General features: G+C 44.3%; 1 long non-coding RNA gene across 3 annotated transcripts in view; it reads right to left on the reverse strand.

Annotated features, from left to right (window-relative positions):
• LOC122443894 overlaps nucleotides 1-24064 on the reverse strand; it is a 204097-nt gene that overhangs the window by 83936 nt on the left and 96097 nt on the right. The window contains exon 4 of one of the 3 annotated variants that reach the window (XR_006270138.1): nucleotides 13104-13440. The exons of the other annotated variants lie outside the window; for them this stretch is intronic. This is a non-coding gene — a long non-coding RNA (uncharacterized LOC122443894). Of the gene's footprint in view, nucleotides 1-13103; nucleotides 13441-24064 lie in introns of those variants that run through there. 3 annotated transcript variants of the gene reach the window in all.

A 24064-nucleotide genomic window follows, 5' to 3' on the forward strand; every position in this document is an offset into this window, starting at 1 on the left:
TTATCTTTGTCTGACTTATTTCAACATAATGCCCTCCAAGTCCATTCATGTTGCTGCAAATGGCAATATTCTTTTTTTTTTTTTTATGCGACCCCATGGACTGTAGCCTACCACGCTCCTCTGACTATGGGATTTTCCAGGCAAGAGTACTGGAGTGGGTTGCCATTTCCTTCTCCAGGCAATATTCTTTTTTAAGGCTGAGGAGTATTCTGTTGTATGGCTCTGTGTGTGTGTGTGTGTGTGTGTGTTTTGATATATAACACATCTTCTTTACCCATTCATCTGTTATCTACTGATGAACATTTAAGGTTGTTTCCATACCTTGGCAATTATCAACAATGTTGCTATGAACACTGAAGTACATGTATCTTTTTGAATTAGTATTTTTTGGTTTTTTGGATATATACCAGGAACAGAATTGCTGGGTCATGTAGTAGTTTGAATTTTAGTTTTTTGAGAAGCCTCCACACTGTCTTCTACAATGGATGCATCAATTTATATTCCCACCAACAGTATACTGGGTTCCACCATGTTCCTAATTCTTACAGCCACCTGTGGCCAGTGGCTTCCATTGTATGATTCTCTGTATTGGACAATGCAGACATAAAACTTTTCCACCATCAGAGAGTCCTATTGGACAGCACTGGATATAAAAGTTAGGGAGGGAAGCAGAGTCTCAGAAAGAAAGAGATCATCTTTCTTCACTTCAAGAAAACAACTAACTGAAGAGCAAAGTCTTGAACAGAAAGCTAGAAAAGCTGTCTTTCCTGTAGCCTTGTCCTTACCATCCAGGAACACACAGTCCCGTGAGACAAGGGCAAGGGGAAAGGATTGATTGCAGTCAAATGCTCCCCAAAAGGCCAAGTCACTTTTAAGGGAAATAAAGTCAAATTGTCATTGGACTTTTCAACAGCAATACTTTGTCAGTATATTAAAGATATGCCAGGAAAATAAAAGTGAGGAAAGGATGTCCTATCCATACAAACTGAGAGCCAAGTATGAAGGTTGCAGACATACTTTTGAATATCTAAAAAAATCCCCATGAATCCCTCCTAAGGACTCTGCTAAAAATGAACTAAGACAATCAAAATGATCAAAGAAACCATGGCCGAGGCTAGAGATAAGCATGCAAAATGCAAATATATTTAATGTACAGAAACATACGCTTAATATGCAAATGTGGGTTTTTTGGCCATACCACACAGCATGTGGGGTTTTAGTTCCCCAACTAGGGACTGAACCCATGCCTTCTTCAGTAGAAGCATGGAGTCTTAACCACTGGGCCAACAGAGAAGTCCTATATAAATACAATTTTATGTTTACATAAATGCATATAAGTACAGTCAAATTATCAAAAAAAGAGGGAAGAATGTGAAGAGTATTTGAAAACCAAAATAAGATTTCTGATCGCCTTAAAGGTCTTAATCAGGAGGAAGAAGCCATTGCAAGGAATGAATAGGGGGTCACTCTGACCTTCCTAGTATGTCACCGTGGTCATGTAACTTCTCTGATGCTCGATTATTCCAGCTGGAATATGGCGAGAAATAAAACCTTCCTTGCCTAATCTGTAAGGCATGGAAAAGTGGTTGGAACTCTACAAACGTCAAATTTTATTATCCTGGGACCTGGGGAAAATACTACATTGTAGAGCTGAAGAGACCGGAGGTTTTAGCCAAGGTGTGTGAGCAGGAAGAGATGAGGATGCAACCAAGATGCTCAAGCCTTTTGCTTGTCCCTGGAAGACGTGAGCCCTGGATACTCTGCAGGCTGGACTAGGATGCAGGAGATGTGGGTTGGACCAGAAATGCGGGGCAACATGCTAGGGAAGTGAGCCCCCAGGGACCTTGAAGGAAGGATGCAGCTCTGTAAGGACAGGAAACAAGGCAAGCCAGGGGCCAAGGATGGGGTAAGAAAGAAAGGCTAAGTCAGAAGGTTAGAAACCCAATTGGCAGGCTTCACATCTGAGGCTGGAGAAGCTTGTCTGGAAGGGGAAAAGCAAGTAGGGGGTAGTCATTTGTTGGGGGGCATACATAGGAGTCACAAGGTCAAGTAGACTCCGTAGACACAGAGGAGGCAAATCTAGCTTTGTGTTGATTTCAGAGACACACCCCTTCTCCTTCCCTAGCATGTTGGGGGGGCGGTGGGTGCAGATGACCCACTTACGTACAAGCCAAGTCATATCCACCAAAGGCACACCCGAGACGTCCAGAGAAATGTGGACTCTGGGTCCCTACCCTCGAGGACCTGTGATTCTGGGAAGCTCTGGGGTTGTGCTGGTCCCTGGCACTCGGTCACATAAAGTTTGCCCATGGACCTATCACGGCTGCTGTGTCCCTGACTCCCGCTCCAAGGAACCCTGCTCTCCATTTGTCAATTTTAAGTGATAATTTCTATTCCATCTGATACATATTATAAGAATATAAACAAATGCCTCTCCCCCTATCGGCACCATAATCACTTTCTTTTATAGCTATCATTTATTACAGGACGACAGATGGCCAGTTCGCAGAATTCCAAAGAGGCTATCCGCCGGCCAGTCACCTGGGAACACGGGCACATTCACGTTTCTCCAAAACAGATGGGAAAGGGAGGAGGGCAGAGGGGCAGGTTCCTGTCAAAACTTTGGGGCTTTCCAAAGTATGTTTCTTCTGCTTCTCCCTTTTCCCCTCTGCCTTTCTCGCAGATGGTACACATAGGCCTCTCGTCCCTTCCAAACCTCCTCACTCCCTCCTATTCATCCATTTCCCATCAGCAGCGACTGAAACTACCAATATGGTGACCTTGATGGGTGGAGACTGGGTGGGTTCTTGGCAGACAAGCTTCTGGGGCCTTCCAGGGCCTGCAGTGCAGTATTTCAGCATCCCTCCTGACTTATTTGGGATTCAGGGTGAGGTCAGAAGCCAGAAGAGATTCACAGAGGGTAGATGCTAAGAGTTTGATTCTCAGCCTAATGGCCTCCCTATTTGCATGACTTTGAATGCACAGAAATGTGAGGAGAGAGCCAACATGCCCCCACGTTTTCATCTGAGAGCGATACTGACCAAAGCTAGAACCCCGACCTTGACACCAGCATCTGGGCAAAGAAGAAATTATTGATGATGGCAGTGTGTGAGGGGATGTGGATGTTTAGATGAAGTTCTCAAGAGAGGCCTGGGAAGCACCACAGATGTAGGAGATCTGTAGGAAAAGCGGGGTGTGGGTCTCCTGGCTGCCATTAGGGTATGAGGAAGGCTTGCCAAGGCAGAGACAGTGCAATGTTTAGTAAACAGGAACCTCCCTGATTTGGGCGGGGGGGGCTGGTTTCTCACATTCCTGAGCAGGCCTTCCATTCCAGGGGTGTTGATCCACTAGTCCCCAAAGGAGTATGTTGAGACAGCAGACTGGGTCTTGAGGAAGACGATTTCTGCTGTTGTGTACAGGATAGAGGTGAATAGGGAAGAATGGAAGCTGCGACAGGGGCCCACAGGGGCAGCTGGTGTGGTGGGGATGGGGGAAGGGAGCGCATCTGAGAGCCGCACAAAGAGGACCCCTCCAGGCTAGAACCTGGCTGCAATGTGGGACACCTGAGTTCGATCCCTGGGTCAGGAAGATCCCCTGGAGGCAGGCATGGCAACCCACTCCAGTAATCCTGCCTGGAGAATCCCATGGACAGAGGAGCCTGGCGGGCTACAGTCCGTGGGGTTGCACAGAGTCGGGCACGACTAAGCACAGCACATTCACCCCATACATAAGACCGAAGCCTGGCAGGCGGTCTGTGCTCAACAGATAGTTACTGAAGGAGTGAAATCGGGCTAATGGCTGGCATGTACTGAGAGTTTCCTCTCTGACACTGAGCTGGGGAATAAAGCTGAAGAATAAAGCTAAAGGCTCAGACAGCAAAGAATCCGACTGCAGTGCAGGAGACCAGGGTTCGATCCCTGGGTTGGGAAGATCCCCTGGAAGAGGAAATGGCAACTCCAGTATCCTTGCCTGCAGAATCCTATGCGTGGAGGAGCCTGGGTGAGCTACAGTCCATGGGGTCACAACGAGTCGGACACGACTGAGTGACTAACACCTTCCCTTTCACTTTCGGTTTGAGCCCTTCACACACATCACCCTGGCGATGGTCTGAGAGTTCAGTGCTGTTCCTACAACCATCTCACAGAGGAGGCGATGGAAGCTGACAGCACAGTTGAACCTTTCTTCCTTCTGACTCCAGAACCTGGTTGCTCACTCCCCTCTGTTCTCCTTGGGATCTCCTGAGAACATATTCTAATTACCTTTTGACAGACGAAAAGGCTGAGGCACAAGCTGAGTGCTGGCTTCTGGTCATAGAGCCGCTTACCGACAGACAGAAGGACTACCCCCGAGATTTTCGCCTCTTCTTTTCCTGTTCCGCTGGGTTGCTGAGTAGGGGCACACAGTGGACTCAGGCATCTCCCGGCAGCTTTGGAGATGCCTCGGACAAGGTCATTACCCTGATGGCATCGATAGTGAGAGAGGGCAGGGCGTGAACCCAGCCCCTCAGTTCCCGCCCTGTGCTCCCCGATGGGTTAGCCCCTGTACCTCTCACTTAAAGCCTCCAGTAGCTCCAGAATTGGGAATTCTCACCTCTGTTCACAAAGTAAGAACCTGGGGCAGGGAAAGGCTCACAGCTGGTTCGGGCACTGGCAGCTCTGCCAGACTTTGGAGGCCACCCTCTCTTTGGCTCAGGGCTCCTTCTGAAGGTTCAGAGTCAGTGTGGGAGGCAGGGCCGGGGAGCGGCAAGCCTGCAGACTTCTTTCATACACCTGCAACATACATCTGTCTTCACATGGTGCTGTTAACTTCAGACAGGTGTGACTTGGGGTGGAGGGGTGAGCAGGAGGGAGGCAGAAGCTCTGGGTACAAGCATCCCAGTCCAGTGGTGGAAACTTAAGAAAAATCCGGCACTGTGTCCTTATGGACCTGGCCTTCCAGACAGTGCCTAGAGGGTGGAAGGTAAGTGATGAAAATTGCTCTGGGTGCCTCCCAACTCAATGAACAGAAGCTGGGAAGTAGCACTGCTTTGGGAAAAACTGACTTCCTTTAATAATTTCCTCCAAGTTTCCTAAGCTCATTTTCTTCTCCTGGCTCCATCTGTCTCATCCCTTCCTGCCAACCTCAGGTTTGTCCTACTCAAACCATTTCAGCCTGACTGGGGTATAAAGTGAAAGTTGCTCAGTCGTGTCCAACTCTTTGTGAACCCATGGACTATACAGTCCATGGAAATCTCCAAGCCAGAATACTAGAGTGGGTAGCCTTTCCCGTCTCCAGAGGATCTTCCCGACCCAGGGATCGAACCCAGGTCTCCCACATTGCAGGCGATTCTTTACCAGCTGATGATCCTTAATTTCAACACTGGTCAACTGAGAGGGTTTGAGCCCTACCAAGTTCTGACAAGCTCTGCACTAGCCTAGAAACTTTGGGCAGAAGCCCAAGGCCTTGATCCACTGTTCATGTTGGCCCTTACTGGTTGTATGGCTCAGGATGAGTTACTCACAGCCCCAGTTAGCTTGCATATTATAAGATGCAGACACAGATCCTCAGAGATGTTGTGGGCTTGGTTTCTGACCACCCCAATAAAACAGATATTGCAATAAAGTGAATCACATGATGTTTTTGCTTTTCTAGTACACATGCATGAGTTATGTTTACTGTACTATAGTCTATTGTGTGCAATAGATTATGTCTGAAAAACAACTTCATTGAAAAACACTTTGTTGCTGAAAAATGCTAACCATCATCTGAGCCTTCAGGGGATCATGGGAGTCACATCAAAGATTACTGATCCCAGGTCACCACAGCAAATATAATAATCATAGAGCCACTCAAAATAGTGTGAGAATTAGCAAAATGAGCAAATGTTGTTGGAAAAATGGAGCCTAGAGACTTGCTTGACACAGGGCTACCACAAACTTTCAGTTTGTTAAAAAAAAAACAAACCACGGTACCTGCGAACTCCAATAAAGTGAAGAGCAATAAAAGAGATGCTTGCAATCCTGGGTTCTCTTCCGTGGATGAGTGTGAAGGTGAATAACAAAGAACGGCACCTGCTTGTGCAGAGCTGGCGGGCCTTGTGTTCTGTAAATGTGGTTTGTGCTGGTAAGTGAACTAAGCAGCAATACCTAAGGAGTGGCTTCTTCCAGAGCTATTTAGACCAAAAGACAGAATCTCTCACCAGAATTTCAGGCATCAGTAGGCAACTGAGAGGCAAGGAAAGCTTTTTGGTGATGGTCAATTCATATTGCCTAGCAGCCCTGGCCTGAAGATGGGTAACTATGTGTAATAACAGTGGTTCGCACTTAGAAGCACTTCCAGTATGCTGGCAATGTTCAAAGCCAAGGCTCAGCGGACTCCAGCCCCTGGGCAAAAGGGGGCCACAGTCTGTTTCTGTAACCTAAGCTTTACTGGAATGCTGCCACACTTGTGTGTCTATGTATCATCACAGCTGCTTTCTCATCACATTGGCAGAGTGGACTAGCTGTGCTAGAGATCGACTGGGCTGCAAAACCTAAAATATTTGCTATCTGATCCTTTCCGGAAAAAAAAATTGCTCACCCCTGTTCTAAAGACTTGGCAGGATTGAGGTCATTTAATTCTTGTCATCTGGAAGTTCTCGGTTCACGTATTGCTGAAACCTGGCTTGGAGAATTTTGAGCATTATTTTACTAGTGTGTGAGATGAGTGCAATTGTGCGGTAGTTTGAGCATTCTTTGGGATCGCCTTTCTTAGGGATTGGAATGAAAACAGACCTTTTCCAGTCCTGTGGCCACTGCTGAGTTTTCCAAATTTGCTGGCATATTGAGTGCAGCACTTTCACAGCATCATTTTTCAGGATTTGAAATAGCTCAGCTGGAATTCCATCACATCCACTAGCTTTGTAAGTAGTAATGCTTTCTAAGGCCTGCTTGACTTCACATTCCAGGATGTCTGGCTCTAGGTGAGTGATCACACCATTTTGATCTGGGTCATGAAGATCTTTTTTGTACAGTTCTTCTGTGTATTCTTGCCACCTCTTCTTAATATCTTCTGCTTCTGTTAGGTCCATACCATTTCTGTCCTTTATTGAGCCCATTTTTGCATGAAATGTTCCCTTGTTATCTCTAATTTTCTTGAAGAGATCTCTAGTCTTTCCTATTCTGTTGTTTTCCTCTATTTCTTTGCATTGATCACTGAGGAAGGCTTTCTTATCTCTCCTGGCTATTCTTTGGAACTTTGCATTCAAATGGGAATATCTTTCCTTTTCTCCTTTGCTTTTTGCTTCTCTTCTTTTCACAGCTATTTGTAAGGCCTCCTCAGACAACCATTTTGCTTTTTTGCATTTCTTTTCCATGGGGATGGTCTTGATCCCTGTCTCCTGTACAATGTCACGAACCTCCATCCATAGCTCATCAGGCTCTCTGTCTATCAGATCTAGTCCCTTAAATCTATTTCTCACTTCCACTGTATATTCATAAGGGATTTGAAGCTGGTTTTAGAAAAGGCAGAGGAACCAGAAATCAAATTGCCAATATCCGGTGGAAGAAGCACAAGCTGCAATCAAGATAGGCAGGAGAAATATCAATAACCTCAGATATGCAGATGACACCACCCTTATGGCAGAAAGTGAAGTGGAACTAAAGAGCCTCTTGATGAAAGTGAAAGAGGAGGGTGAAAAAGTTGGCTTAAAGCTCAACATTCAGAAAACTAAGATCATGGCATCTGGTCCCATCACCTCATGGGAAATAGATGGGAAGACAGTGGAAACAGTTGCAGACTTTATTTTTTTGGGCTCCAAAATCACTGCAGATGGTGACTGCAGCCATGAAATTAAAAGACGCTTACTCCTTGGAAAGAAAGTTATGACCAACCTAGATAGCATATTAAAAAGCAGAGACGTTACTTTGCCAACAAAGGTCTGTCTGGGCAAGGCTATAGTTTTTCCAGTGGTCATGTATGGATGTGAGAGTTGGACTGTGAAGAAAGCTGAGTGCCGAAAAATTGATGCTTTTGAACTGTGGTGTTGGAGAAGACTCTTGAGAGTCCCTTGGACTGCAAGGAGATCCAACCAGTCCATCCTGAAGGAGATCAGTCCTGGGTGTTCATTGGAAGGACTGATGCTGAAGCTGAAGCTCCAATACTTTGGCCACCTCATGCGAAGGGTTGACTCATTGGAAAAGACCCTGATGCTGGGAGGGATTGGGGGCAGGAGGAGAAGGGGACGACAGAGGATGAGATGGCTGGATGGCATCACTGACTCGATGGGCATGAGTTTGAGTAAACTCCGGGAGTTGGTGATGGACAGGGAGGCCTGACGTGCTGCGATTCATGGGGTCGCAAAGAGTCGGACACTACTGAGCGACTGAACTGAACTGACTGAATTCTTGTCATATGTCTGGAAACAGGTGATTGCTGTCCCTCTTTAACAGATGAAACAACTAAGGTCAGAGAGATGAAAAAACTCACAATTCAATTCCGAACATACCTCACACAGTGTCAGAATCTGGGATCAGAACATCTACGTGGGGTGGGGCTTCTCTCCCTGATAGAGTTGCCCAACTTTAACAAATAAAAATGCAGGACAAGTTATATTTGAATTTCAGATAAACAAAAAATACTTTTAACTGTGAGTATGGCTGATGAGATATTTGGAATATACTTATATTTAAAAACTAGCCATTGTTTATCTAAAATCCATGATTAACTGGATGTTCCATATTTCAGCTGGCAGTCCCACTGAGGACCCTGGGAGGAAGGAAAGCTCAGCCAGGCGTGGGAAGAAACCAGCATCCCTGGGGCCCACTCCTGGAAACATCTCTTACCGCAGCAAGATCTCTTCCTAGAAGGCCCAGGTATGGGTGCTCGGATGCACCTCAATACCTTCATCCCACAACGGTGACTTTCACAAGGTTCTTGGGGTATCTGGGGGGCCATTGCCATGTTGCTCCAGTACCAAGCAGCCAGAAGCAGAGAGAAAAGTTTGGGGGGAAGCATGAAGCCACTCTTTCCCATCCATCACCTCCCTTCCCTAAAAACCTCTGGAATCCTCCTCTCCTTTTTTCCTGCCTTTCTGGTCAAAAGAGCCCACCAGGCTCTCTCTCCCTTTGAGATGGCATAGGAGTTTAAGAAAGAGGGGAAAAAATATGGCAAGCCAGACTGACAGCAATCCAAGGCCAGAGGGGGACCAGGGGCGGGGGCAAAAAGAGAGAGAAAGAGAGAGAGATAAGGTGGGGGATGGGAGAGGGCCGTGTCTAATTTTTAATAGACTGAGACATAAATGCGGCATGATTCACTTTGAACAGGCCACCTGGATTAGATGGAAGTTAATTAAAACAATCCCTCATTTCTTAGTGCTTAAAACTTCTTAAGTCTCACTTGGGGAAGGGTGCGGCAGGACTTTTTATTACTCTTAGATGGTGTTCAGAAGGCCCATAAATACATCTCCTCTTCCTGTGATCCCATTAATCTTGCCGCCTCTCCTGCTCCTCTCTGCCAACAATCAGATCCCAGTAAACAACCTCAAGTGAAATTTGCAACTGTCAGATAAACATTAAAAATGCTTCTCTTGTCCTTTCCCATTGATAGTCCCATTAATATTGTAATGGAACAAAAAGTTATGAAAATGAATGCATGCTGGTTTTGGAAATGAATGATGCCGACCACGGCTGGGATATAGACGCACATGCATATGGATGGGCTCAGAAGATAGCGGATGCTGCCCACATCCGCAGCAGGGCTGTGTGCCGATAGGCCAGGCAACATGCACGCCAGGGACCAAGGACAGCGGCACACACCACTGGGTACACACATGTCCACACGTGTCAGGGCATCTAAATGGAATAAAGGAATTCCACCCCACAAACTACTGTAGACACACAACTTACCACCTGGCTTTATACAGAGTAAAATATTACAACGATTTCTCTTTTATCATTGCTTCTCTCCTCCCTTATCTGTTTGCAGTCAGGGGTTGGGATTCTCTCTAAAGATAATAAGATATCCCGATTGATAAGGCTCTCTTGACGTTTCTTCCTCATCTATTTTCCGTGCAGTGGCCTCTTTAATACACATGCGTGCTCCTGTGTGTGTGTTTATCTATCTGACGAATGAGGCCTTAAAATCTGAAGGTAGAATACATGGAATCTTTATAACAAGAAACTTCCTAAAGGAGTATTTAGGTCAAAGAATTATATTTGATGGAGGATATGAGTTCAGGTTTATGTATATTACGTTCGCTGTACACAATAAAATAACCAACCAAACAAAAAACCCTACGCACCAAAATCTTTTGTAGAAGGATTTTCATAACCATCTCATCAAGGCCTGGCCGTGGGCTCTTGGTGGATAAGGACAACTTGTGTTTTTGCTCATTATTGTAACCCAGCCCCTAGCACAGTACCTAGCACTTAGTAGCAGCTCAAGAAAGGTGATGCCAAAGAGAGGGGAAGGAGAAAGAAAGGGAGGGAGGGAGAGATGGCCATGTTGCTCTTCCTCTTTAGGGAAGTCTCACTCCACCTGCCAACCTGAGGCAGAAGATGGCACTGGGCGTTTTAACATCTGAGAAGGTTGACTTGAAGGTGGAATTGACGGGGAGCAGGACCTGGCCACTCCTGGCAGAGGAATGAGCACATTAAAAAGGACTCAACACTTGCCTAGCTTCTCTCTGTGTCTTGGGTTCTCATACTCTTTCTTCTAATTTTTCTTTTTCGTGACCTTAACTGGCATATCAATTTTGTTGTCATTATTGTTTAGTTGGTAAGTCAAGTCCAACTCTTTATGACCTCATGGACTGCAGCCTGCCAGCCTCCCCTGTCCTTCACTATCTCCCAGATTTGCTCAAACTCGTGGCCACTGGGTCAGTGATGCTGTCTAACCATCTCATTTTCTGCTGCCCCCTTCTCCTTTTGCCTTCAATCTTTCCCAGCATCAGTGTCTTTTCCAATGAGTCATATTAATATGCTTCCTAAAATCTTGAAATGTGTCATTGAGAACAAGGCTTCCATAGACTTCTCTCTACCCCCATTCCAGACATGCTTTTGACCACACACCTCAGCCTACTGAAATTTTATCCTCCTTCAAGGCCACTCCGGGAAGCCTCTTGGCCCCTTTGAATGGGTTAAGTCTCCTTGCAATGACTTCCCAGAGTGTCTCTCCCTATTCTTTGCCAACAGCCAACATGGATTTCCTCCAGGCTATAAGCTCTACCGTGGCAGGAGCCTGGCTCAGAGCACAAGCTCAATAAATAGTTGTTGATTGACTGATAGAGTAGTTATTTTTAAAGGAGTTATATAAACTCTCTACCCTGACCTACAGGTCTAACATGTCATGCCTAACATGTCATTTGCAATGAGGAGTAGAGCGACCACTGGCATCTTAATACACAGACCAAATCCTGGCCATGTCTCTGATTCATGGAAAGACTTAGAAGAGGCCAATTAAATTTGTGGACCTCAGTTTCCTTATCTGCGCCAGTGATACGGTATCACACAACGTAACTGCGAAATAGAGGAAACCAGTGAGATATCCACAATACTCAGTAGGATATTATATTAGTACACATGAGTTATACATATATGAAAGAGACAGGAAGGATGTATGAATGATGCCAAATTTCATTAAGTTCTTACTTAGAAAAGAAGACATATATAAAATTGAGAGAAAAGGAAAATTTAAAAAAAAAAAAGGAAGATGCGATCTCTAACATCTAATTGGCTTTCTAGATGCACGTAATGTGGATATATGGGTAGTGAGTAGACTTCACCACTACCCACTCTGAGTTGTGGAGGCACTGACATTATAGCAACCATAAATAAGATTTAGTGCATCCCAAAAGGAGCATGGATCTGAATCTAGGTAGAATCCTGGCAAAACCTCAACATCAATAACCTTAGTTAACGGGATGTCATTGCTTTCCAATGGACACACCTCATTCAATGCCAGGAAAATTTGCACTCAAGTAGGGAAACATTTAAGGAAATCAAAATTATATTTTAATATTTTTGCATTAGCAAATCTTTAAAAATTTAATATCCTATATATTTGCAAAGTTCATGGAATTTTTGTCTTTGGAGTGAGCACCTTCTACTCTAATTTAAAATGTATAATTACATAATTGATTTAAGACTTGGTATTTTTACATTGTGAAAAATATAGCATTTTACGTAGTTAAGTGTTGGAATATTTAAGAAGAACTACACTCATATTACTAGTTAATTTCATAGATTTTTGAGAATTATTTGGCTATGTTGGGAAGGTTTTGTTTGTTAAGTGAGGAAATGGAAATACTTAAGGAGGAAAACAAATACATCTCATTTACAAATGCAATTTTAAATACTCCAAAGTATTTAACAAGGTCTTAAAAAGAGGCAAAATAGAATTCAAGAGTCCCTTAACATGACTGCTAAAATAAGAATAACAAGATTTGTAAAAATGACTTAGAATAATAAAATGTGTAAGCCTATCTTAAAAGCCCATGGAAAAATTCCTGTCACATGCTACAACATGGATGAACTTGGAGGACATTATGGTACGTGAAATAAACCAGTCACCAAAGGGCAAAAATTGTGTGATTTCTCTTGCATGAGGTACCTACAGGAGTCAAATTTATGGAAGCAGAAAATGGATGGGTGGTTACTGCGGGGCTGGGAGGAGGTAGGAAAGGGGAGTTGTTTAGTGGGTATGGATTTTCAGATTTGCAAGTTGAAAAAGGTCTGGAGGTCTACTTTACAGCAATGTGCATATACTTAATACTAATGAACTTGAAGGGCTTCACGGTGGCTCATTAAAGAATCTGCCTGCAATGCAGGAGGCACAGAAGACACAGGTTCAATCCCTGGGTCCAGAAGATCCCCTGGAGGAGGACACAGCAACCCACTCCAGTATTCTTGCGTGGAGAATCCCATGGACAGAGGAGCCTGGCGGGCCTCAGTCCATAGGCTCCCAAAGAGTCAGATACAACTGAAGCGACTGAGCACAATGAACTTTAAAATGGTTAAGAAGATAAATGTTATGTTACTTTTTTTTTTTTTAAATCACAATGAAAACAATGGGGAAAAAGCCTATGGAAGAACCGGAGCTTTGAACGTATAATTTTAGTTTAATGCACATTAATGTTTAAAACTTCACATAACTATTCCCTGCATACGAAAACCACCTTCAAAAGCAGAAAAACCTCACACTAACAGTCTTTATAATGGAGATAATCACGCAGGACAAAATCACCAAGGATTAGAGGAGATAACATTCAGAACACAAGCCAAAAGAGGTTCTTTTTTGAAGGTTGTTAGAAATCAAATCAAACCCACAAAAATGAGTCTTTGGGATGAACTGGAGTCACGTGCCCATCCCTCAGCCAGTCACTGTGGTCGGTAGGTCAGCTGGTGATCAACAGTAATTCATTCACATCTCCTTCCATTGGAGCTGGGGTGGGAAGCAGTGGTTTCCCAGAGGAAAATCAGGGAGCTGTTACAGAAGAATAAAGGAAGTTTGCAAGGAAGGCAAATGCAGCTGATCCCATGATAACACCCTTCTCCACCCTTCTCATCCTCATCCTTTGTAATCAGGGTTCATCAGAGCTCCTAGGGTACCTCCCTCAAACTTTTTAAGTAATTCCTGTTTTTCTTCCAGACTGGAACCCTCTCCAGCTTCACAGACAGGAAAGAGGAAGTGGAGCAAACACCTACAAAACACCTTCAGGACTGGCAGTCCCAAGCCTCTCAGCTAGCAGCCCATAAATTTACCACCTTCACTATCGAGGCAGAGATATTCTGAGCATATGTGACCTTCTAAGGCCAACTGAGCAAATATTTCCATATCCATAAAGTTTTCTTTATAAATATATATTTATTGCCTATTTGAACATTTGGGCAAATAAAAGATTGCAGCCCAGAGGAAGGAAATGCTTTTTATCCTGCAGATTAGAGGAGGGAGAAGTAGCCATGCAATCCTAGCAGGAATCGGGGGAGTTAGGACTGAGTGGCTAACACTTGCAATGTGCCAGTTATTATTCTAGGTGCCTTACATGTAGGAATCTACTTAACCCTCAGGACCACCCTTTGAGTTTTATTATTCCCGTTTTACAGATAAGAAGACCTAGTCTTAGAGTGCTTAAGGGATGTGATCAGTTACATAGCTTGCAGGTGTTAAAACAAACTGGCTCTGGGATCCACACACACTCTCACCTACTGGGCTAGACAACTACAATGACCCTCTGTTTGATGCTGAAAGTACAACTTAAAGAGATTAAGTGACTTGACCAGGCCATACAGCTGAGAAAAGAGGCTGAGATTTCAGCCACGGATCCTTCATGCCAAGCTCTTGGCAAGATGCAAACCCAAAAGTGTTGGGTCTTCAGGAAGGACCAACCATAACAATGGCTTCTTATTGCTCATTCTTGATTTGCACGGGACTCAGCTCCACTCATGAACCCCTGTTTTGCCATTAAGTTCAGTTGTGGTTGATTTTCAGAACCCACAGGGACAAAACCCATATTCCTATCTATTGCAATTGTTCTTGGGGCTTCCCAGGTAATATAGTGGTAAAGAACCCGCCTGCCAATGCAACAGATGCAAGTGATGTGGGTTCAATCCCTGGGTCTGGAAGATCCCCTGGGAAATGGCAACCCACTCCAGTATTCTTGCCTGGAAAATTCCATGAACAGAGGAGCCTGGTGGGCTACAGTCCATGGGGTCACAAAGAGTCAGACACAGATGAGCATGCACGCACAACACAGTGGTTTTTAGCAAGGCAACTCTTAGAATCACCTGGGGTTCTTTATAAGCTGTGAATGCCAAGGCTCCACCTTAGACCAATAGATCAGAATATCTGAGGTGGGGGACAAGGGCATCAGTATTTCATAAGAACTATCCAGGTGAATTTAATGTGCAGTCAAGGCAGATGGCTAAATCAGTCCTGATTTAGCCAACCTCAAACACAGGGGAGACACAGAGGATGCTGCAAAACATCTTTACTTTTTCTATTAGCTTGCCTTTCTGCCAGGCAAACTCTGCCCTAAATGGATGCCTTGGAGTCTCTTACTCCTAATTTGGGACTTCCCTGGTGGCAGAGTGGATAGGAATCCACCTGCCAATGCAGGTGACACGGGTTTGATCCCTGGTCTGGGAAGATTCCACATGCCATGGAGCAACTAAGCCCACGTGCCACAGCCACTGAAGCCTGTGTGTCTAGAGCCTGTGCTCCACAACAAGAGAAGCCACTGCAATGAGAAGTCCACGTGCCGCAGTGAAGAGTAGCCCCTGCTCGCCACAACCAGAGAAAGCCCGTACACAGCAATGAAGACCCAGGGCAACCAAAAATAAATAAATAAATAAAATTACTTTTAAAAGTAGAAGCGATTCTTACTCCTAGCTTGTATCTTTGGTTTCTTCTCTAACCCACCCCACCTCATCACTTCTCCCCAGAGTCCCTGGCTCCATCCTTGGAGGCTAAATCGGATTCTCACAGAAAGAGATAAATTCATCTTTTAGGCTCTTTAGTGTGAAGTAGCTGTAAGACAGAAAAGTCTTTCTCTTGCTAGTCTTGACAGATGAGGATGGGCAGGGATGAGGAGGGTAAAAGAGGCAGAAACCACCGTCCTGCTACAATTACAATTGAGAAGGAAAGGTGGATAACTGTGAGCAGGAAAGGCTGTGACGGAAAGGTGGATAACATCGTGAGCAGAACAGCAGGACCACTAGGGGGTGAAAGACCTTCAGCACTCTTCTTGGTTCGTATTTCTAACTTTAAACCAGACTGTGATACCGAGTCACATATCACAACTTGGGGGACACTATCAAAGTCATCAAAAACTCCACCAGCTCCTCTCCCCTACCCTATCTGTTCACATGCTCTTCACCATGTGTCAATGCTGGTTCTTGCCCCAGACATGGAGATGTTCCCATACTCTCTACAAAAAGCTATCATCTGGACAGAAAGTTTTAGAACACAGTCATCTTTAAGAATGGACTTCCCTAGTGGCTCAGACGGTAAAGTATCTGCCTACAATGCAGGAGACCCAGGTTTGATCCCTGGGTTGGGATCCTCTGGAGAAGGAAATGGCAACCCACTCCAGTACTCTTGCCTGGAAAATTCCATGGACAGAGGAGCCTTGTAGTCTACAGTCCATGGGGTTGCAAAGAGTTGGACACGACTGAACGCCTTCACATCTTTAAGATAGAATAGGTTAAGAATGACACCACAGGGGTGGGACCTGTTGGGAGAGATGTAGAAAATAACTCAATGTGCATTTTCTAAGCTTTTACTTGGGGTTAGGAACTATGACGGAAGGAAGACTCTGGATCTGTGTCCCTGAATATATCCTACAGAGCAGGGATTCTCAAATACTATCTTGGGGGCTGCCAGTTATCCAGAAGGGTCTTCCAGACAGACTAATCCTCTGAAATAGCAAGGATGGTGAAATGAGAGTACCTACACTTCTGTTTCTAAAATGGCTAATAACACGGCACTTCAAGGGAATCAGTGCCTTTCTTCCCATTTGTCCTTCTAAACTCCTTTAGCAGTCACTGGAAATATGGATAAAGTAGACAGATGGGACATATAATCTCTTGCCAAATAAAGTAGAGTGAAGAAGTTGGAGAGACCTTTCTGCATTATATCTTCAAGGTAGGGCCTTCACAGATCCTCATGAAAACTACAGAGCTTTCTGCCACATTAAAAGTCTCTCACGTCCAATCCCTCAAGGCGGGTAGCTGGAGAAGATGCAGGACTGACCTTGGACAATGTTAGGAAGTCAGGAGGTTAAATAAGAAACATTCATACTGTGATTGTAGAGAGTGTTCTAAGCGTCACAACTCTCTGAGGCCATTATACCCATTTTACAGATCACAAAGGCAGGCTCAGTGACCTTAATGACCATGACGAAGTAGCTTACATACAACTTGCCCTCTGATAAAAACAGATAAAAGTCTAAATAATATTTGAAATGACTATTTTCAGACTTTAGATAACAGTGATCAAGACCATCCCTTGATTGCAGGACCAAGAAAGAAAAAAAACCATCCTGCTTTCCTGCCTGGAGGTATTTTCCAGACCACAGTTGAAAACCCAAGCAGAGAACAACAACTTTGTTGAACTGAGGAAACTGAGTTTGGAGTTGGAGGAGGCTGAGGTGGCTGGAATTTGAAGGACAGAGTACCAGAGATAAAGGAGGTACACAGAGAGAGAACTCCAGATATCTGCCTGAGGGTCCTCCTTGAGACTGTTGATCATAAAGGGCAGGGAGATGTCAAATGAACACCAGGGTTCATTCAGTAAAGACCCCAGAAGGGTAATAGCCTAATAATATAGCCAATAGAGTAAAGGCTATTTTAGATCCATCCCCACAAAGCTTAAAAACAAGTCTAGAAAACATCTAGTTGATCCACAAGTAACTCAACAATCTATCAAAACAAACTTTTCTTCTCTTTAAAGGAAGATAGTAAAATTCAGATATTTAATAACATAATATCCAAAATGCCCAGCACCCATTCAGAAATTACTGGGCATGTAAAGAAACAAGAATGTGATCTATAACCAAGAGAAAGAAAAAAGTCAATAGAAACAGACACAGAAATGAAGAGGTGATGAGCTTTAAAAGACTTTAAAATAGCTCTTACAAATATCTCAAATATTTAAAAAGAAAACATGAATAATGGGGAGAGAAATGGAAGATGTGGAAATAAACTAAATGGAACCTCTAAAGCTAAACAATATATTTGAAATTAAAAAACCCATTGGGTGGCCCATGTAGCAGATTAGATCTTTCAGAAGAACAAAAATTATAAAATACAGCAATTAAATAATGAAATATTTAAGGATATAGGGGGACTTTCCTGGTGGTCAGTGGTTAAGAATCCACCTTCCAATGTAGGGCATGCGAGCTCGATCTCTGGTCAGGGAACTAAGATCCCATAAGCCACGGGGCAACTAAGCCCGTGCACCACAGGGCAACTGCACAACTAAGCCTGTGCACAACTACTGAGCCTGCACACCACACCTAGGGAGCCCACACACTCTGGAGCCTGCATGCCACAACCAGGGAGAAGCCCACATGCCACGGCTAAGGCCCTGCATGCCTCAGTGAAGACCCGACAGGCCAAAAATAAATAAATAGAAAAATAAATAAGGACACAGGAAGAGAAACTATAGAAATTGAAACACAGAAAGAATAAGGTTATTTATACACACACACAGCCCCTTAGTGACCTGTGGGAAAATATCAATAGTAGTCAACTATGTATGTAATTGAAATGCTAGAAGTGGGAAGAGGGAGAAAATATATTTGAAGAAACAAGGGTCAAAATTTTTCTCAATTTTTCTAAATTTGACAAATCCAAGAAGCATCCACCTGCAAGTAAAAGAGGTTCAAATTCAGTCAAGCTCCTGCAGGTATATTAGTTCCTAGAACTGCCATAGCAAATGACAATAAAGGATTGCATCAAAACATCACAAGTTTATTCTTTCCCAGTTCTACAGCCTGCTGCTGCTGCTTGCTGCTAAGTCACTTCAGTCGTGTCCGACTCTGTGCAACCCCATGGACAGCAGCCCACCAGGCTCCTCTGTCCACGGGACCCTCCAGGCAAGAATACTGCAGTGGGTTGCCATTTCCTTCTCTACAGCCTAGAAGTCCAAAATCAAGGGGTCAGCAGGGCCATGGTCCCTCTGAAACCTCCATGGAGGCTCCTCCCTTCTAGCTTCTTATAGCCCCAGACATTCCCTGGCCTGCGGTAGCATCACTCCAGTTTCTGCCTCCTCCTGACATAGTCTTCTTCTCTGCGTCTGTGCCCCTTCATTTCTCATGATAAGGACATCAGTCACACTGGTCTAGTGAAAGTGAACATGCTAGTTGCTCAGTTGTGTCCCACTCCTTGCAACCCCATGAACTGTAGCCCATCAGGCTCCTCTGTCCGTGGAATTCTCCAGGCAAGAGTACTGGAGTGGGTTGCCATTTCCTTCTCCAGGGGATCTTCCTGACCCAGGGGTCGAACCTTGGTCTCCTGCACTGCAGGCAGATTCTTTACCGTCTGAGCCACCAGGGAAGTCCTTTGGACTAGGGCTCATCTTAATTCATATGACTTCACCTTGATAACATCTGCAAAGACCTCATCTCCACAAGAAGTCACATTTCCAGGCCTGGGGGTTTGGGACTTCAATGTGTCTTTCTGGGGGACACACTTAAGTCCTTCAGATCCAGCCCTTCTTGGCTCCAGGACAACTTGGAAGACATGGAGAAAAAGACTCGTCAGCTGAGGTGAAGCCCTGCACTGCCTGGACCCCCTTCCAAGCTCTCCAGATAAGGTCCTTTCCAACGAGGCCAGGGACATCCAGGGAGGATGTCATAGCTCCTCCCTAGACCTGAAGCCACCAGGGTGAGTTCCCATGCGCAGTCCTGGACCCCAGCACTTTCACCCAGATCTGAGGCTCTCAATCTCTGATATCCTGGACGAGGGACACAGCATCTCTGACTCAGTTTCCTCTATGGAAGGAGACCTTGGGCGTCGTTACAGAATTTAATGAAAAGATGCATTTAAGCTGCTCAGCAAAGAGTCTGGAACAAAGTAGATGTGCTTCTTGCTCCGAATAGTCAGGTTGAGGCCACGGGCCCAACTGCCTGCTTCTTCAGCACCAAATAGAGGACCAGAGATGAAAAAGCCCTCCGAGATGATGTGCCCAATTTCATCCCCACCACTAGGGGAGAAAAGGAAGACAAATAAAATGGCCATTTTAACTTATATCCTCTGCATTAATTTTCACAGTTAACTGCTGAACTGACTAAATTCTTTTCTTTTCTTAAGGACTTTTATAAATTCCATCATTAATAAAATCAGACATTCAATTAACAGGAAACTCCGATTGGTAACTGATCGTTTCCTCGATACCTTTCTCTCCCCTCCCGCTTTACAGACTCCCGGGCTTGTCCCAGGCTGATCCTGCTGATGGGCCATTTCCCATTTTCCCTTCTTCTTCCCCCCACGCCCGTCAGTGCCCCCCAACAAAAGCCAGAGAAGAACATGGGTTGATTCCATTAACCTCTGTCACTGCCTAAATCTCTCTCTTAATTAACATGAGTTAATATGATTAATCAAAATAATGAGACAAACCTATTAAATTAGGGGGCTTTAAATGACAGAACTTGGCAGGAGAAGGAAAAGCAAGAGGAGGCATTAGAAGGGCCAGGCAGGGGGTGGGGAGTCCAGAGGTGAGGAGGGCAGGGAGCTGATGGTTGGCTCAGTGCAGACCGGTCCAGCCTGATGCTAGAGGAGGGGAAGGTGGAAGATGTGAGCAGAGGCCTGGAGAAATGGCTTTGAGGCACATGCTCAGCGTTTCCATCCATCTGGAGGAGGAAATGGCAACCAGATCCACTATTCTTGCCTGGAAAATCCCATGGACAGAGGAGCCTGGCGGGCTACAGTCCATGGGGTCTCAAAGAGTCAGACCTGACTGAGTGACTGAGCATAGTTAATTATAATAGTCCCCATACTTTTCTGGGGCCTTTTCAGCTCCTTCTTAGCCTCCTCCAGCTTCTGAATTCTTGGTGGCCCTTCTTGGTGTTACTTTTCTTGAAATCTCTATCCTCGCCTGAGGCCAAGCTCTTGTGCAGAATTTTCAAAACCTTAGCTCTACCTCTCACAGGCTATAAGACTTGAGAAGAGTTATTTTACCTCTCTGAGGTCCAGTGAACCTGTCTACAAGGGTAAGAATAATATTCCTGTGCTGGGATGCCAGATGTGAGAATTCAGAGAGAGGTTATGTAACAGCATCTGACCTGATGCCAGGCCCGCAGCAGACCCTTTAGGAGAACTTCTTTCCTTCTTCCTTCCCCTGCTATGACTATGAAAATACCTTGAAAAGCTTTTTTCCCAGAAAAGGAAACGATAAACAAAGTGAAAAGACAACCCTCAGAATGGGAGAAAATAATAGCTAATGAAACAACTGACAAAGGATTAATTTCCAAAATATACAAGCAGCTCATACAACTCAATACCAGAAAAACAAACAACACAATCAAAAAGTGGGGAAAAGATCTAAACAGACATTTTCCAAAGAAGACATACAGATGGCTAACAAACACATGAAAAGACACTCAACATCACTCATTATTAGAGAAATGCAAATCAAAACTACAGAGATATCACCTCACAACAGATAGAACGGCCATCATCAAAAAATCTACAAACAGCAAGTGCTGGAGAGGGTGTGGAGAAAAGGGAACCCTCCTACATGCTGGTGGGAATGTAAATTCATACAACCACTATGGAAGACAGTATGGAGATTCCTTTATAAAACTAGAAATAAAACCACCATATGACCCAGCAATACCACTTCTAGGCATATACCCTGAAGAAACCAAAACTGAAAAAGACACAATGTTCATTGCAGCACTGTTGTAAATAGACATGGAAGCAACCTAGATGTCCATTGACAGATGAATGAATAAAGAAGCTGTGGTACGTACATACAGTGGAATACTACTCAGCCATTAAAAAGGAATACATTTGAGTCAGTTCTAATGAGGTAGATGAACCTAGAGCCTATTATACAGAGTGAAGTAAGTCAGAAAGAGAAAAACAAATATCATATATTAATGCATATATATGGAATCTAGAAGGATGGTACTGATGAATCTGTTCACAGAGCAGCAATGGAGATGCAGACATAGAGAACAGACTTACGGACACGGGTCGGGGAGAAGAGGGAGAGGGTGAGATAAGTGCAAAGAGTAGCATGGATGCATATGCACTAATATATGTAAATAGAGAGCCAATAGGAATTTGCTGTATGACCTAGGAAACTCAAACTGGGGCTCTGTAATAACATAGAGGGGTAGGAATGGGCAAGAGCTGGAGGGCGATTCAAAAGAGAGGGGACATACATACACCGATGGTTAATTCACACTGATGTATGACAGAAATCAAACCAATATTGTAAAGCAATCAATAAATTAAAAATAAATAGATATTTGCAAAAAGAAAATACTTTGAGATTCTATAGTGCTTTTAAATTCTAGATGTATTTCCAAATAGAACATTCTACCAAAGATCTAAGCACTGAGCAGGATAGGTATGAGCTTACAGGTCAGTGAGGTTGTGCCAGCTTAACTGAGCACTCGTTGGGTCAGCCCCTGTGCAAGGTCACTCAGATCCATCAAGGTCAAGAGACTCATCTGGGAGTTCTTCTAGAACCAGGGTCTCCTGACTCCCAGGCCAGTGGGATTTTCACTGCCTCTAAGTACAACGGACCAGGGCACCCACAGTGTCCCCCGGAGCTCCTTTATCTCCTGGCCACCCCCATGCCTGCAGCTCTATGGCCTTCAACATGGGACATCTGACCAATGACTTGGGCCCATCATCAGAAGTTCTTATTCCAGTGAAACTGGGTCCAGGAACCTCTTCTGTGCTGTCTTCAATGGTCGATCCTCATGATTCAAAGACAGAAAACTATACACAAGACAAAGGCTTCCCTGATGGCTCAGACGGTAAAGAATCTGCCTGAAATGTGGTAGACCTGGGTTCGATCCTCTGGTTGGGGAGATCCCCTGGAGGAGGGCATGGCAACCCACTCCAGAATTCTTGCCTGGAGAATCCCCATGGACAGAAGAGCCTGGTGGGCTGCAGTCCATGGGGTTGCAAAGAGTTGGACATGACTGAGTGACTAAGCACACATACACACACAAGACAAGGAAGTTTCCCATGAAGAATCCAGACACCCCTAAGACCTTAGCCCCACAGAGTGATGTGCTAGTAAGCCCCTCGCTAAGTCCTTCAAAATCAGAGGGTGTGTGTGTGTGTGTGTGTGTGTGTGTGTCCTTCCGTGGTGTTCCCCTCCTGCAGAGTATCTAATCTATGTTCTGTACACAGTTAGTGTTCTCAAACACCAGCGACTGGAACTATGGGGAGTTGCCTGGGACAGATTACCAAGCTTGGGTGCCTGGGTGCTGAATATTCCACAGACATACACACAAAGATCCTACAAATTTCACTGAGATGGTCTTCACTGGCATGCAGAAGTCATTCCCATACCTCCCCTATGACCCCCTTGCTGTCTTCCACTATAGAGTCTGGAAAGTCAAGCACAGTATTTCCCAATTTCCCTAGTCACTAGAGATGGCCATGTGATCAGGTTTTGGCTATTGAGATGGATGGGAGGGATGAGATGGTAGAGGGATCTTAGAGAAACTTGCTGTCTTAATCAGAGACAGACAAATATCGAGCTGCCTCTTCCTGCTTACCTTTGATGTGAATGACCACACAATGCCCAGAACAACATCTATTTTATGACCTTGACACAACACACATCAGGCTAAAAAGCCAACATTCTTGGATGGTAAATGGTGGATCCAGGTGACACCTGGATCCTTGGTGTCATTTTGAGAGTGCAGACCAATCTGGTCTATCCACATTAGGACTTCTTAATAAGTAGGCAATGAACATCCAAGGTTTAAGCTGCTTTGGGCTGGGTTTTTGATTACCTGCAGCCACAAGCATTCCTAACAAATATGCATTCCTAAATTTGTGCTTTAACTTCCATGATTATCTAAAAATTAATGTAAACATATCTTGGGTCATGATAGCTTATAGTACTTATGTTTCACTAATCCACAATTTTTTGGTCCCAAATAGTACAACAGGCATCCTTTGCTACCCAAAAGTTGCCATTTGAACTCAGGAATTGAATAAAATTCAAATTTGTTTAAATGGGATTAATATCCTTGTTATCTGAATTTTTAGTATTTGTTATCCCAAACTCAGAAACCAAGTAACTTTGGATAATTCAACATCCCTTACTATATAAAATCTCACTATATGGATTTTGAAATGGAATGGATTTGAATTGTGATAAATACTTACATTTTTGTCTTGGGTTGAAGAAAAAAGAATAGTGACTAATATGTAAATGATATATTCACCCAAGTAAAGATAAAATTATGCTACTCTGTTGGGCCCAAATAAGCATAGCTTTTGTAGGAATTAGAATAGGAAAGGAATGGAACAATTGAGTTATCACAGCACACAAAGAAAACTAGGCATGTGAGTTCAAAAGAACTTAGAGAGCCGCAATGGGCTGGAACAGCCTGTTCCAGCTCACAAGA

This window comes from Cervus canadensis, chromosome 6 (genome assembly GCF_019320065.1).
Source record: "Cervus canadensis isolate Bull #8, Minnesota chromosome 6, ASM1932006v1, whole genome shotgun sequence".
Taxonomy (NCBI): Eukaryota; Metazoa; Chordata; class Mammalia; order Artiodactyla; family Cervidae; genus Cervus; species Cervus canadensis.